This window comes from Salmo trutta, chromosome 21 (genome assembly GCF_901001165.1).
Source record: "Salmo trutta chromosome 21, fSalTru1.1, whole genome shotgun sequence".
NCBI lineage: Eukaryota > Metazoa > Chordata > Actinopteri > Salmoniformes > Salmonidae > Salmo > Salmo trutta.
This window is the reverse complement of record NC_042977.1, coordinates 34,555,897-34,561,964: the sequence shown is the minus strand read 5'-3', so window position 1 is coordinate 34,561,964 and position 6,068 is coordinate 34,555,897. Positions and strand designations below refer to the sequence as shown.

General features: G+C 42.5%; 1 pseudogene; it reads left to right on the top strand.

Annotated features, from left to right (window-relative positions):
* The first annotated feature begins 1,501 nt into the window (after positions 1-1,501).
* Positions 1,502-5,033, top strand: LOC115157243 (zinc finger protein 98-like; annotated as a pseudogene).
* Positions 5,034-6,068: the final 1,035 nt, after the last annotated feature.

Here is a 6,068-nt window from a genome sequence, read left to right as displayed (position 1 = left end):
AGGAGGGGGGGTCAGGTGCTAAACTCTGGGACTGAGGAGGACAGACAGAAGGTAGGGAGTAAGGAGTTCAACTCTGGGACTGAGGAGGACAGACAGAAGGTAGGGAGTAAGGAGTTCAACTCTGGGACTGAGGAGGACAGACAGAAGGTAGGGAGTAAGGAGTTCAACTCTGGGACTGAGGAGGACAGACAGAAGGTAGGGAGTAAGGAGTTCAACTCTGGGACTGAGGAGGACAGACAGAAGGTAGGGAGTAAGGAGTTCAACTCTGGGACTGAGGAGGACAGACAGAAGGTAGGGAGTAAGGAGTTCAACTCTGGGACTGAGGAGGACAGACAGAAGGTAGGCAGTAAGGAGTTCAACTCTGGGACTGAGGAGGACAGACAGAAGGTAGGGAGTAAGGAGTTCAACTCTGGGACTGAGGAGGACAGACAGAAGGTAGGGAGTAAGGAGTTCAACCCTGGGACTGAGGAGGACAGACAGAAGGTAGGGAGTAAGGAGTTCAACTCTGGGACTGAGGATAATTAAAAGGGTGGAGGCTCTAGACCTAAGGAACAGAGGGATGGTCAGGATTCAGGAACCAAACTCATGGCAAGAGAGAGAGAAATTGGAACCAAGAAAGAAGAGGAGCCAGAGCCGTCTACACTAGACATATAACCCTGAGGAGTTGGTGGAGGAGAAGGAGGAAGAAAGCAACAGTGACCCAGACTTCAACCCAGCAGAGGAGGAGAAAAAGAAGGGCCACAAGATGAGGAAGTGGAAGGGGGAGTGTGAGACCGGACCTCAGAGAAGATTGTGTTCTGTAAGTGTTACTGAGTAGGCCGATACCCCATTTCATAGGTGTACAATCCATAGGCTAGGCTGTATGTACAGTGCAATATGAATGTCTAATACACACAATATACTGACTGGAAAGGTGATTTCCCACAATCAAAGTCCTACAATAAGAATTAATACTTGTGTAAACTCTACATAGTTGTGCTCTGTGTGTGTTACTGGCTAGGCTGATATCCCATTTCATGGGTGCACAATCCATAGGGTAGGCTGTACATTGCAATATAAATGTTCAATTCACATAGGTTGACTGGTGAGCTTAAAGTTGCCCATTTCAGTGGTATCAGAGTCCTGCATTAAGAGTTAGACGCTAATATTTCTGTAAAATCTTTACAGTTTTGTTCTGTGAGTGTCACTGTGTAGGCTGATACCCCATGTCATGGGTGTACCAGCCATAGGTTAGGGCAGTGCTTATAAGAATGCCCCCAATTCAAATACATCCACAGTGCGATTTCAACCGTTTTTTTGGGGGTCGAATGAACTAATAATTGCCTTTTGTTGCATTTATATAACAACATTCCAACATTGTTTAGCATTATCTAGTCCATTGTGGCATGATTCCACCCTTTTTATCCGCTTGGATTAGTCTCAATAGTGGACTTTTATTTTGAAGGCGAACCGCCGATTCCATTATTGTTGCTCACAACACACTGGTGAAGGAAGTCTACCACCAATAAGAGATGGCGAGACAAAGTTGGTGTACGGTCCCTGGTTGCGGTTTTTACAGAAAATCTAGGGCAACAGGTAATGCATTTCACCGTTATCCAGTGAAAGACCCGGAAAGATTCAAAAGATGGTTAATAGCTGTCAGACATATTAAATACGATGTCAAGACTCCAATTGCCACTCTGAATAGCCTACGTGTATGTAGCACGCACTTCAGGGAAGATGATAACGAGAAAGACTTTCAAGCCGAAATGATGGGGACTAAGAACAAACGAAGACTCAAAGATACCGCTGTGCCATAATACAGAGGAGCGTTCGAGAAGAGAAAACGCGCGGAGGTAGGCCTTCTCATGGGAGCTGTCGTGCTCGTAGCTAGCGGTTGTTGTCTATCACTGTACTCCCATTGTGGCTCAAATGACTGCATGACAATATCCCTTTCGGTGTCTTCCAGGTTCTGGCCCCAATAGAAGGTCTCAATATGACTTCAAAGGTGAATCAACCAGCAACAACAGCAAGCTCCTCTGCCATATATGTGAGTTGAGGAAATATATATCTACTGTGACTCGTTCCACATACTTTTTATTTTGCCAGTCCCTTTCCCAATACCTGCTGCAGCCTACAAACTAGCCGTTGATCATGATTCTCAGGTCCATTACTTTACACACAAGTCATTGGACGAAGGCGTCTTCTGTACAGGGGAGTTTTGTTACGAGCCCAAAAGCTTGGTCAGAAATCATTGGTCTGAACATTACCACGCATCGCTTGCGGTACGGTTTTAGAAACATAAAATGACCTCCTCTTTCATATCAGCAAGGGGGGGACTGGTTTAATTTGATACACACCTTTTATAGGGCTAATTCGTGTTCTCCCACGGCTGTATCACCATGTTACAGCTATCTAGTGTACTCCGAAAACTCGAACAGAAGAAAGCCGACAGAAATGTGTTGTCACTGAAAAAGATGTTGGCTACAACTGTGATAAAGGAGCGTACAGTAAGTGCATATTTTAAATGATGAAAGTAATGGACTTTATGCTTCTAGAACGGTATCGCAATCCAGTCTACCTCTGAAAGTAACCTTGGACAAGGAGTAACGGTTGACAGCATTTGATTTCAGTCCAACTATAAGTGGACTATCAACCTCAGGAACCACCTGTAGTTTTTCATTGTCCAAAGGCTAGTTCTGGTCTATTTATTCATAGTTCCGCTGCTGAGCAGATAGCTTCCATGTCATGATTATATTAACATCAGAAATACTTTTTGGATAATGGTCATAACATTTTTACATGGTTTTTGAAAATGGGTGTCCATCCTTATCACGGATGAATATTCACAAACCGTGTTATCCCATTGTTCATTAGAACAAGTCATTTGTCCCTGTTAAACTATCACAGAACATCTTGATCATGGAATTAACACACAATAGTAATGGGATTTGTTTTCCTTCCCCAAGGTGGTGGGAGGGACAGTTTCCCAGGCTCGCCTGGACAGAGAACAGCTCCTAGACGACACTGGTTTCTTGACTGTGGAAATCACTGAGGAGTTGTTTGGCAGTGATCATGATAACAATGATGATGTGGCCACTGCACCTTATGAAGAGGAAGATGTTCTGTCCTCAGAGGAGGAACCTGAGGAACCCAAGAAGAAGAGAAAAAACAAGAAGGATAGTTCAGATGAGTGGGAGCCGTCTGATAAAGAACATACTGAAATACAAATGGATTTTTCTTCTGATTCCTCTGAGGATTTGGAAACTGTTGGTTCCTCTGACCTAACAGAAGGGGCCGAAGCTGCTACTTCTCAGACAGATGGAGAGGAAGACGGTAAGCTTGTAGTTTGGTGGTGCGATGAATGTGGAGCTGAGCCTGAAGTCACCTGCACCACATGGAGACATAAGATGCTGTATGCCTGTGCTCTGTGTGTGGGTGAGGGCGAACAGGCTGTGGGATTTGACCAATTCTACATGCGGTTCGATGACCTATCCAGCCTAAAAGTTCATGTGCAACTCGAACACAACACCAAAGTTTGTCAACGCGCACTCTGCTCAGACTGCGGCAGGTATCCCTTCAAGAAAGACCACGTGTGTGTGCACAAGATCAAGAAGATCCCCTGCCTAGACTGTGGTAAGCTATTTACTTCCCAGACATCTCTCAAGCTTCACATTAGAGTCCACCAGGACAGCTTTGTGCATGCATGCAAATTCTGCCTCAAGAAATTCAAGACCAAGCCAGACAAACGGACACATGAGGAGAGCCATCCCCAAGAGAAGAGTCCTTATCAATGCCCTGACTGCTCGGAGAGATTCAATACTTTTAAAAAACGGAACGGGCACCTTCAAAGCTGCCGAGGGCCAAGGAGGTACATTTGTGATGTCTGTGGCCAAGAATGAAATGGGTTGAATGCACTCAATAGGCACAAAATGGTACACACAGGGCAGAAGCCATACAAGTGCAAGGTGTGCCACATGTCCTTCAACCAAGTTAGCCACCTTAAGTCCCACATGCGCCTCCACACAGGGGAGCAACCCTTCAAGTGTCAACAGTGTGAGAAGTGCTTCAATCACGTCAATCTAAAGAACCATGTCCACCGCCATCATGGTCCAGAGTCTCAGGAGCAGGGGGAGAGAGAGAGAAAGCTGACGAGTCAGAGGCTAAACTCTGGAGCAGGGTGGATGCTCTAGTCCTAAAGAACAGGGAGAGGGTCAGGAACCAATCCATCAACCTGAGCAGGAGAGAGAGAAGAGGGGACCGAGAAAGACGAGGAACAAGAGCAGTCAACGCCTGACATCTGACCCTGAGGAGTTAGTGGAGGAGGAGGTGAGGCAGATCAACAGCGACTCAGACTTCAACACAGCAGAGGAGAGGACCACAAGTAGAGGAAGAGGAAAGGGTAGGCCAAGAGGGAGACCGAGTACCACTGGGAAGAGGAATGGAGCTGTGGAAGATTTAGATTGATCCCCTCAGTGTCGTGTTCATTAGGGCACATCATAACAAAACATTTTACAATGGAAAATGAGAGTACAGATAGAACATTCCTGTTTCACTTTGTTTTGTAGCGTTTCACTCTGTTTCATGCTTACTGAACATGACCCAGAATGAACTCTGACCCCATACTTCATGTTAATGAGTCTTTTAGATTTATGAGGCAAAGGGTTGTTTCTGCTATACAGTTGTATGAAAACACTACTGTAAAGTCTACTTCATTGTTACTAATAGAAGTGATTCAAATCAAATGACACTATTGATATTTACAAAAACATTGTTTGTTACTGGGTTGGGGAAAAAAAGAATACAATTTATAGTCACCAAATATTGAAATATGTAGATTTTCTTCTACTACTTTAAACTACGTTTGTGCTGCTGTTGAATTATGTAATACCACCTCCATTAAAGTCTTTAGTAGGCTATTCCAGTTTTTCTTATATTGTCATACATAACTGCTCTCTTTGCTGTCATGATGGTTTCAAATGAATGAAGTTCTATTTTGAAAAATGGTCTGTTTCTTGACTTGAATATTCATAAACTTTATGGTTTTAAGTCAATATTATTGTCAACTCTGCTTTATGGATAATGTAACGTTCACTAGGTCTTAGTTTTTTCTCCATCACTTTGGTGCAATTTTCACAAGTGGTACATTTTTACAACTCTTAAGCACGAACATCCAAAAGGATCATCAACATTTCAAAACTCCAAGCACATTTTCGATTGACTGAGTAAAACAAACAAATTCACAAAGTCACTTGTTCAATGCACCAAATCACTTTACATTTGGATACATATTCAATCTAAGTATCTGCTTTTCAAAATGAAATATTCACTTTACTTTTGATCTGATTATCTTGTAATTTGTTAATATAATTAACTATCACTTCATCAAACTACTCAAAACAAATAACTACTAAACCAAGAGAATGTAGTGCCTAGTTAAACTATATAGTTTGATAACTGCTGAACACTGTGAAGTTCTATATTTATTCCTCATAAATGTATCGATTTGACATGAATTTCTGTTAGAAGGTAAAACCAAATCATGAATGGATGTGGCTGTAAATACTAGGTCATCATTCTCCATCAGCCAGTGTGTGTCAATAGGACAAAGTGGAAAGAGCCACTCTGCTACCATTTGGAATTGTAGTGTAGTGTACAATGCACTGTTGAAGTGCCTGGGTGGTATATAACAATATATTCCACTCATTATCAGACTTTCATTGATACACTGTAAGCTGTCAAGCAGAGAGACGGGCGATACTGTATCAGTTGACAAGTCACGTAGAAAAGGCAGTCTTGTACAATGTTGCATTGGGCAGAAATGGCATACAACACCGTGTTACGTTTTTACAATAGCCAACTTCTTTACAATACTCCTATTTCTGATGATTTATCCTATGTACAGTACCAATCAAAGTTGTATTTTTTATTTTTACAATTTTCTACATTGTAGAATAATCGTGAATACATCAAAACTATGAAATAACACATATGGAATCATGTAGTAACCAAAAAAGTGTTAAACAAATCAAAATATATGTTAGATTCTTCAAAGTAGCCACCTGTTGCCTTGATGACAGCTTTGAGCA